Below are 11359 nucleotides of genomic sequence, written 5' to 3'. Positions count from 1 at the left end.
GTGTTCCATCGTTATTAGGAGGCCCTAAACGTTACAATTAACTATCAGTTTCGCGTCGGATTCGAAAATCTAGACTCACAGGAGTCGGACACTGTGGTGCCCGAGGAAGCATTATCCCCTTGGAGACAAGTCGGCTGGAGGCCGATGAATTGAAACTCGACGCAATTTGAGAGTTCCATCGTCATTAGGAGGCCATGATTGTTACAATTAACTAGCAGTTTTGCGTCGGATTCGAAAATCTAGACTCATAGGAGAACGACCATAAGGAGCCCGAGGCAGCAATAGACCCTTGGAGACAGGTCGGCTGAAGGTCGATGTAACGAATCTCGACGCAATTTGAGTGTTCCATCGTCATTAGGAGGCCCTGAACGTTACAATTAACTATCAGTTTCGCGTCGGAATCGAAAATCTAGACTCACAGGAAACGGACCATAAGGTGCCCGAGGCAGCAATATCGCCTTGGAGACACGTCCGCTGGAGGACGATGTATTGAATGTCGATGCAATTTGAGTGTTCCATCGTCATTAGGAGGCCCTGAACGTTACAATTAACTATCAGTTTTGCGTCGGATTCAAAAATCTAGACTCACAGGAAACGGACCATAAGGTGCCCGAGGCAGCAATATCACCTTGGAGGCTAGTCGGCTGGAGGACGATGTATTGAATCTCGACGCTATTTGAGTGTTCCATCTTCATTAGGAGGCCCTGAACGATAGAATTAACTATCAGTTTCGCGTCGGATTCGAAAATCTAGACTCACAGGAGAGCGAACATAAGGTGCCCGAGGCAGCAATTGACCCTTGGAGACAGGTCGGCTGAAGGTCGATGTAACGAATCTCGACGTAATTTGAGTGTTCCATTGTCATTAGGAGGCCCTGAACGTTACAATTAACTATCAATTTTGCGTCGGATTTGAAAATCTAGACGCACAGGAGAATGACCACAATGTGCCCGAGGCAGCAATAGAGCCTTGGAGACAAGTCGGCTGAAGGACGATTTACTAAATCTCGACGCAATATAAGTGTCCCATCGTCATTAGGAGGCCCTGAACGATACAATTATCTATCAGTTTCGCGTCGGATTCGAAAATCTAGACGCACAGGAGACGGACCATATGGTGCCCGAGGCAGCAATACCCCCTTGGAGACAAATCGGCTGGAGGACGATGTATTGAATCTTGACGCAATTTGAGTGTTCCATCGTCATTAGGAGGTCCTGAACGCTACAATTTACAATCAGTTTTGCGTCGGATTCGACAATCTAGACTTACAGGAGAACGACCATAAGGTGCCCGAGGCAGCAATAGACCCTTGGAGACAGGTCGGCTGAAGGTCGATTTAACGAATCTCGACGCATTTTGAGTGTTCCATCGCCATTAGGAGGCCCTGAACTTTACAATTAACTATCAGTTTCGCGTCGGATTCGAAAATCTAGACTTACAGGAGACGGACCATAAGGTGCCCGAGGCAGCAATATCCCCTTGGACACTAGTCGGCTGGAGGACGATGTATTGAATCTCGACGCAATGTGAGTGTTCCATCGTCTTTAGGAGGCCCTGAACGTTACAATTAATTATCATTTTCGCGTCAGATTCGAAATTCTAGACGCACAGGAGACGGAACACAGGGTGCCCGAGGCAGCAATACCGCCTTGGAGACTAGTCGGCTGGAGGACGATGTATTGAATCTCAGCGCAATTTGAGTGTCCATCGTCATTAGGAGGCCCTGACGTTACAATTAACTATCAGTTTTGCATCGGATTCGACAATCTAGACTTACAGGAGAACGACCATAAGGTGTCCGAGGCAGCAATAGACCCTTGGAGACAGGTCGGCTGGAGGACGATGTACTAAATATCGACGCAATTTGAGTGTTCCATCGTCATTTGGAAGCCCTGAACGTTACAATTAACAATCAGTTTTGCGTCGGATTAAAAAATCTAGACTCACAGGAGACGGACCATACGGTGCCCGAGGCAGCAATACCGCCTTGGAGACTAGTCGGCTGGAGGACGATGTATTGAATCTCAGCGCAATTTGAGTGTCCATCGTCATTAGGAGGCCCTGACGTTACAATTAACTATCAGTTTCGCGTCGGATTCGAAAATCTAGACTCACAGGAGACGGACCTTGTGGTGCCCGAGACAAGTCGGCTGGAGACCGATGTATTGAATCTCGACGCAATTTGAGAGTTCCATCGTCATTAGGAGGCCCAGATTGTTACAATTAACTATCAGTTTTGCGTCGGATTCGAAAATCCAAACTCACAGGAGAACGACCATAAGGTGCCCGAGGCAGCAATAGACCCTTGGAGACAAGTCGGCTGAAGGACGATGTATTGAATCTCGACGCAATTTGAGCGTTCCATCGTCATAAGGAGGTCCTATCTATCAGTTTAGCGTCGGATTCGAAAATCTAGACGCACAGGAGATCGACCATAAGGTGCCGAGGCAGCAATAGACCTTTGGAGACAAGTCGGCTGATGGACGATGTATTGAATCTCGACGCAATTTGAGTGCTCCATCGTCATTAGGAGGCCCTGAACGTTACAATTAACTATCAGTTTCGCGTCGGATTCGAAAATCTAGACTCACAGGAGACGGACTAAAGGTGCCCGAGGCAGCAATATATCCTTGGAGACAAGTCGGCTGGAGGACGAAGTATTGAATCTCGACGCAATATGAGTGTTCCATCGTCATTAAGAGGCACTGGACGTTACAATTTACTATCAGTTTTGCGTCGGATTCGACAATCTAGACTTACAGGAGAACGACCATAAGGTGCCCGATGCAGCAATAGAGGCTTGGAGACTAGTCGGCTGGAGGACGATGTATTGAATCTCGACGCAATTTTAGTGTTCCATCGTCATTAAAAGGCCCTGAACGTTACAATTAACTATCAGTTTCGCGTCGGATTCGAAAATCTAGACTCACAGGAGACGGATCCTATGGAGCACGAGGGAGCATTATCCCCTTGGAGACAAGTCGGCTGGAGGACGATGCATTGAATCTCGACGCAATTTGAGAGATCCATCGTCATTACGAGGCCCTGATTGTTACAATTAACTAACAGTTATGCGTCGTAATCGAAAGTCTAGACTCACAGGAGAACGACCATAAGGTGCCCGAGGCAGCTATAGACCCTAGGAGACAGTTCGGCTGAAGGTCGATGTAACGAATCTCGACGCAATTTGAGTGTTCCATCGTCATTAGGAGGCCCTGAACGTTAAAATTAACTATCAGTTTTGCGTCGGATTCGAAAACCTAGACTCACTGGGGAACGTCCATATGGTGCCCGAGGCAGCTATAGACCCTTGGAGACAAGTCGGCTGGAGGACGATGTATTGAATCTCGACGGATTTGGAGAGTTCCATCGTCATTAGGAGGCCCTGATTGTTACAATTAACTATCAGTTTTTCGTCGGATTAAAAAATCTAGACTCACAGGAGGCGGACCATATGGTGCCCGAGGCAGCAATACTCCCTTGGAGACAAATCGGCTGGAGGACGATGTATTAAATCTTCACGCAATTTGAGTGTTCCATCGTCATTAGGAGGCCCTGAACGTTACAATTAACTATCAGTTTCGCGTCGGATTCGAAAATCTAGACTCACAGGACACGGACTAAAGGTGCCCGAGGCAGCAATATCCCCTTGGAGACAAGTCGGCTGGAGGACGATGTATTGAATCTCGACGCAATATGAGTGATCCATCGTCATTAAGAGGCACTGGACGTTACAATTTACTATCAGTTTTGCGTCGGATTCGACAATCTAGACTTACTGGAGAACGACCATAAGGTGCCCGATGCAGCAATAGAGGCTTGGAGACTAGTCGGCTGGAGGACGCTGTATTGAATCTCGACGCAATTTTAGTGTTCCATCGTCATTAAAAGGCCCTGAACGTTACAATTAACTATCAGTTCCGCTTCGGATTCGAGAATCTAGACTCACAGGAGACGGATCCTATGGAGCACGAGGGAGCATATCCCCTTGGAGACAAGTCGGCTGGAGGACGATGTATTGAATATCGACGCAATGTGAGAGATCCATCGTCATTACGAGGCCCCGATTGTTACAATTAACTAACAGTTATGCGTCGGAATCGAAAGTCTAGACTCACAGGAGAACGACCATAAGGTGCCCGAGGCAGCTATAGACCCTTGGAGACAGTTCGGCTGAATGTCGATGTAACGAATCTCGACGCAATTTGAGTGTTCCATCGTCATTAGGAGGCCCTGAACGTTAAAATTAACTATCACTTTTTCGTCGGATTCGAATACCTAGACTCACAGGAGAACGACCATGAGGTGCCCGAGGCAGCAATAGACCCTTGGAGACAAGTCGGCTGAAGGACGATGTACTGAATCTCGACGCAATTTGAGTGTTCCATCGTCATTAGGAGGCCCTGAACGTTACATTTATCTATCAGTTTCGCGTCGGAATCGAAAATCTAGACGCACAGGAGACGGACCATATGGTGCCCGAGGCAGCAATACCCCCTTGGAGTCAAATCGGCTGGAGGACGATATATTGAATCTCGTCACAATTTGAGAGTTCCATCGTCATTACGAGGCCCTGATTATTACAATTAACTATCAGTTTTGCGTCGGATTCGAAAATCTAGACTCACAGGAGAACGACCATAAGGTGCCCGAGGCAGCAATAGACCCTTGGAGACAAGTCGGCTGAAGGACGATGTACTGAACCTCGACGCATTATGAGTGTTCCATCGTCATTAGGAGGCCCTGAACGTTACAATTATCTATCAGTTTCGCATCGGATTCGAATATCTAGACGCACAGGAGACGGACCATATGTTGCCCGAGGCAGCAATACCCCCTTGGAGACAAATCGGCTGGAGGACGATGTATTGAATTTCGACACAATTTGAGTGTTCCATCATCATTAGGAGGCCCTGAACGTTACAATTAACTATCAGTTTCGCGTCGGATTCGAAAATCTAGACTCACAGGAGACGCACCGTAAGGTGCCCGAGGAAGCAATATCCCTTTGAAGAAAAGTAGGCTGGAGGACGATGTATTAAATCTCGACGCAATTTGAGTGTTCCATCGTCATTAGGAGGCCCTGACGTTACAATTAACTATCAGTTTTGCTTCGGATTCGACAATCTAGACTTACAGGAGACGGACCATATGGTGCCCGAGGCAGCATTATCCCCTTGGAGACAAGTAGACTGGAGGACGTTGTATTGAATCTCGACGCAATTTGAGTGTTCCATCGTCATTAGGAGGCCCTGAACGTTACAATTAACTATCAGTTTTGCGTCGGATTCGAAAATCTAGATTCACAGGACACGGACCATTTGGTGCCCGAGGCAGAAATACCCCCTTTTATACAATTCGGCTGGAGGACAATGTATTGAATCTCGACGTAATTTGATTGTTCCATCGCCATTAGGAGGCCCTGAACTTTGCAATTAACTATCAGTTTAGTGCCGGATTCAAAACTCTACACTCGCAGTAGTCGGACCATACAGTGCCCGAGGCAGCAATAGACCCTTGGAGACAAGTCGGGTGAATGACGATGTACTGAATCTCGACGCAATATGAGTGCTCCATCGTCATTAGGAGGCCCTGAAGGTTACAATTATCTATCAGTTTCGCGTCGGATTCGAAAATCTAGACGTACAGGAGACGGACCATATGGTGCCCGATGCAGCAATACCCCCTTGGAGACAAATCGGCTGGAGGACGATGTATTGAATATCGACCCAATTTGAGTGTTCCATCGTCTTTAGGAGGCCCTGAACGTTACAATTAACTATCAGTTTTGTGTCGGATTCAAAAATATAGAGTCACAGGAGGCGGACAATACTGTGCCCGAGGCAGCAATATCCCCTTAGAGTCTAGTCGGCTGGAGGACGATGTATTGAATCTCGACGCAATTTGAGAGTTCCATCGTCATTAGGAGGCCCTGATTGTTACAATTAACTACCAGTTTGGCGTCGGATTCGAAAATCTAGACTCACAGGAGAACGACCATAAGGTGCCCGAGGCAGCAATAGACCCTTGGAGACAGGTCGGCTGAAGGTCGATGTAACGAATCTCGACGCAATTCGATTGTTCCATCGTCAGTAGGAGGCCCTGAACATTACAATTAACTATCAGTTGTGCATCGGATTCGAAAATCTAGAGTCACAGGAGAACGACCATAAGGTGCACGAGACAGCAATAGACTCTTGGAGACAAGTCGGCTGAAGGACGATGTATTGAATCTCGACGCTATTTGAGTGTTCCATCGTCATTAGGAGGCCCTGAACGTTGCAATTGACTATCAGTTTCGCGTCGGATTCGAAAATCTAGACTCACAGGAGCCGCACCATAAGGTGCCCGAGGAAGCAATATCCCCTTGGAGGAAAGTAGGCTGGAGGACGATGTATTAAATCTCTACGCAATTTTAGTGTTCCATCGTCATTAGGAGGCAGTGACGTTACAATTAACTATCAGTTTTGCGTCGGATTCGACAATCTAGACTTACAGGAGAACAACCATAAGGTGCCCGAGGCAGCAATAGACCCTTGGAGACAAGTCGGCTGAATTACGATGTACTGAATCTCGACGCAATATGACTGCTCCATCATCATTAGGAGGCCCTGAAGGTTACAATTATCTATCAGTTTCGCGTCGGATTCGAAAATCTAGACGTACAGGAGTCGGACCATATGGTGCCCGAGGCAGCAATACCCCCTTGGAGACAAATCGGCTGGAGGACGATGTATTGAATATCGACGCAATTTGAATGTTCCATCGTCTATAGGAGGCTCTGAACGTTAGAATTAACTATCAGTTTTGCTTCGGATTCAAAAATCTAGAGTCACAGGAGACGGACAATACGGTGCCCGAGGCAGCAGTATCCCCTTGGAGACTACTCGGCTGGAGGACGATGAATTGGATCTCGACGCAATTTGAGTGTTCCAACGTCATTAAGGAGGCCCTAATTGTTACAGATAACTATCAGTTTTGCGTCGGATTCGAAAATGTAGACTCGTAGGAGAACGACCATAAGGTGGCCGTGGCAATAATAGACACTTGGAGACAGGTCGGCTGAAGGTCGATGTAACGAATCTCGACGCAATTTGAGTGTTCCATCGTCATTACGAGCCCTGACGTTACAATTAACTATCACTTTTGCGTCGGATTCGACAATCAAGACTTACAGGAGAACGACCATAAGGTGCCCGAGGCAGCAATAGACCCTTGGAGACATGTCGGCTGGAGGACGATGTATTGAATATCGACGCAATTTGAGTGTTCCATCGTCTTTAGGAGGCCCTGAACGTTACAATTAACTATCAGTTTCGCATCGGATTCAAAAACCTAGACTCACAGGAGGACGACCTTAAGGTGCCCGAGTCAGCAATAGACCTTTGGAGACTAGTCGGCTGATGGACGATGTATTGAATCTCGACGCAATTTGAGTGTTCCATCGTTATTAGGAGGCCCTGAACGTTACAATTATGTATCATTTTCGCGTCGGATTCGAAATTCTAGACTCACAGGAGACGGACCATGTGCTGCCCGAGGCAGCATTATCCCCTTGGAGACAAGTCGGCTGGAGGCCGAAGTATTGAATCTCGACGCAATTTGAGAGTTCCATCGTCATTAGGAGGCCCTCATTGTTACAATTAACTATCAGTTTCGCGTCGGATTCGAAAATCTAGACTCACAGGGGAAGGACCATAAGGTGCCCGAGGCAGAAATATCGCCTTGGAGACAAGTCGGCTGGAGGACGATGTATTGAATCGCGACGCAATTTGAGTGTTCCATCGTCATTAGGAGGCCCTGAACGTTACAATTAACTATCAGTTTTGCGTCGGATTCAAAAATCTAGACTCACAGGGTTCGGAACATACGGTGCCCGAGGCAGCAATATCCCCTTGGAATCTAATCGGCTGGAGGACGATGTATTGAATCTCGACGCTATTTGAGTGTTCCATCGTCATTAGGAGGCCCTGAACGTAACAATTAACTATCAGTTTCGCGTCGGATTCGAAAATCTAGACTCACAGGAGAACGGCCAGAAGGTGCCCGAGGCAGCAATAGACCCTTGGAGACAAGTCGGCTGATGGACGATGTACTGAATCTCGACGCAATATGAGTGTTCCATCGTCATATGGAGGCCCTATGTATCAGTTTCGCGTCGGATTCGAAAACCTAGACGCACAGGAGACGGACCATATGGTGCCCGGGGCAGCAATACACCCTTGGAGACAAATCGGCTGGAGGACGATGTATTGAATCTCGACGCAATTTGAGTGTTCCAACGTCATTAGGAGGCAATGAACGTTACAATTAACTATCAGTTTCGCGTCAGATTCGAAAATCTAGACTCACAGGAGACGCACCATAAGGTGCCCGAGGAAGCAATAGACCCTTGGAGACAAGTAGGCTGGAGGTCGATGTATTGAATCTCGACGCAATTTGAGTGTTCCATCGACATTAGGAGGCCCTGACGTTACAATTAACTATCAGTTTTGCGTCGGATTCGACAATAAAGACTTACAGGAGAACGACCATAAGGTGCCCGTGGCCGCAATAGACCCTTGGAGGCAAGTCGGCTGGAGTACGATGTATTGAATCTCGACGCTATTTGAGTGTTCCATCTTCATTAGGAGGCCCTGAACGATAGAATTAACTATCAGTTTCGCGTCGGATTCGAAAATCTAGACTCACAGGAGAGCGAACATAAGGTGCCCGAGGCAGCAATTGACCCTTGGAGACAGGTCGGCTGAAGGTCGATGTAACGAATCTCGACGTAATTTGAGTGTTCCATTGTCATTAGGAGGCCCTGAACGTTACAATTAACTATCAATTTTGCGTCGGATTTGAAAATCTAGACGCACAGGAGAATGACCACAATGTGCCCGAGGCAGCAATAGAGCCTTGGAGACAAGTCGGCTGAAGGACGATTTACTAAATCTCGACGCAATATGAGTGTCCCATCGTCATTAGGAGGCCCTGAACGATACAATTATCTATCAGTTTCGCGTCGGATTCGAAAATCTAGACGCACAGGAGACGGACCATATGGTGCCCGAGGCAGCAATACCCCCTTGGAAACAAATCGGCTGGAGGACGATGTATTGAATCTTGACGCAATTTGAGTGTTCCATCGTCATTAGGAGGTCCTGAACGCTACAATTTACAATCAGTTTTGCGTCGGATTCGACAATCTAGACTTACAGGAGAACGACCATAAGGTGCCCGAGGCAGCAATAGACCCTTGGGGACAGGTCGGCTGAAGGTCGATTTAACGAATCTCGACGCATTTTGAGTGTTCCATCGCCATTAGGAGGCCCTGAACTTTACAATTAACTATCAGTTTCGCGTCGGATTCGAAAATCTAGACTTACAGGAGACGGACCATAAGGTGCCCGAGGCAGCAATATCCCCTTGGACACTAGTCGGCTGGAGGACGATGTATTGAATCTCGACGCAATGTGAGTGTTCCATCGTCTTTAGGAGGCCCTGAACGTTACAATTAACTATCATTTTCGCGTCAGATTCGAAATTCTAGACGCACAGGAGACGGAACACAGGGTGCCCGAGGCAGCAATACCGCCTTGGAGACTAGTCGGCTGGAGGACGATGTATTGAATCTCGACGCTATTTGAGTGTTCCATCGTCATTAGGAGGCCCTGAACGTTGCAATTGACTATCAGTTTCGCGTCGGATTCGAAAATCTAGACTCACAGGAGCCGCACCATAAGGTGCCCGAGGAAGCAATATCCCCTTGGAGGAAAGTAGGCTGGAGGACGATGTATTAAATCTCTACGCAATTTCAGTGTTCCATCGTCATTAGGAGGCAGTGACGTTACAATTAACTATCAGTTTTGCGTCGGATTCGACAATCTAGACTTACAGGAGAACAACCATAAGGTGCCCGAGGCAGCAATAGACCCTTGGAGACAGGTCGGCTGAAGGTCGATGTAACGAATCTCGACGCAATTTGAGTGTTTCATCGTCATTAGGAGGACCTGAACGTTACAATTAACTATCAGTTTTGCGTCGGATTCGAAAATCTAGACTCACTGGAGAACGACCATAAGGTGCCCGAAGCAGCAATACCCCCTTGGAGACAAATCGGCTGGAGGACGATGTATTGAATCTCGACGCAATTTAAGAGTTCCATCGTCATTAGGAGGCCCTAATTGTTACAGATAACTATCAGTTTTGCGTCGGATTCGAAAATCTAGACTCACAGGTGACGGACCATTTATTGCCCAAAGCAGCAATACCCCCTTGGATACAATCCGGCTGGAGGACGATGTATTGAATCTCGACGCAATTTGAGTGTTCCATTGTCATTAGGAGGCCCTGAACTTTACAATTAACTATTAGTTTTGCGCCGGATTCAAAAATCTACACTCGCAGGAGTCGGACCATACGGTGCCCGAGGCAGCAATAGACCCTTGGAGACAAGTCGGCTGAATTACGATGTACTGAATCTCGACGCAATATGACTGCTCCATCATCATTAGGAGGCCCTGAAGGTTACAATTATCTATCAGTTTCGCGTCGGATTCGAAAATCTAGACGTACAGGAGTCGGACCATATGGTGCCCGAGGCAGCAATACCCCCTTGGAGACAAATCGGCTGGAGGACGATGTATTGAATATCGACGCAATTTGAATGTTCCATCGTCTTTAGGAGGCTCTGAACGTTAGAATTAACTATCAGTTTTGCTTCGGATTCAAAAATCTAGAGTCACAGGAGACGGACAATACGGTGCCCGAGGCAGCAGTATCCCCTTGGAGACTACTCGGCTGGAGGACGATGAATTGAATCTCGACGCAATTTGAGTGTTCCAACGTCATTAGGAGGCCCTGAACGTTATAATTAACTATCAGTTTCGCATCGGTTTCGAAAATCTGGACTCACAGGAGACGGACCATAAGGTGCCCGAGGAAGCAATATCCCCTTGGAGACAAGTAGGCTGGAGGACTATGTATAGAATCTCGACGCAATTTGAGTATTCCATCGTCATTAGGAGGACCTGACGTTACAATTAACTATCAGTTATGCGTCGGATTCGACAATCTTGACTTACAGGAGAACGACCATAAGGTGCCCGAGGCAGCAATAGACCCTTGGAGACAAGTCGGCTGGAGTACGATGTATTGAATATCGACGCGATTTGAGTGTTCCATTGTCATTAGGAGGCCCTGAACGTTACAATTAACTATCAGTTTTGCGTCGGATTCAAAAATCTAGACTCACAGGAGGACGACAATAAGGTGCCCGAGGCAGCAATAAACCTTTGGAGACATGTTGGCTGATGGACGATGTATTGAATCTCGTCGCAATTTCAGTGTTCCATCGTTATTAGGAATCCCTGAA

The sequence above is a fragment of the Schistocerca americana genome, unplaced genomic scaffold, assembly GCF_021461395.2.
Source record: "Schistocerca americana isolate TAMUIC-IGC-003095 unplaced genomic scaffold, iqSchAmer2.1 HiC_scaffold_17, whole genome shotgun sequence".
NCBI classification, from domain to species: domain Eukaryota; kingdom Metazoa; phylum Arthropoda; class Insecta; order Orthoptera; family Acrididae; genus Schistocerca; species Schistocerca americana.
The sequence above is the reverse complement of the archived record's forward strand: the minus strand, read 5'-3'. Positions refer to the sequence as shown.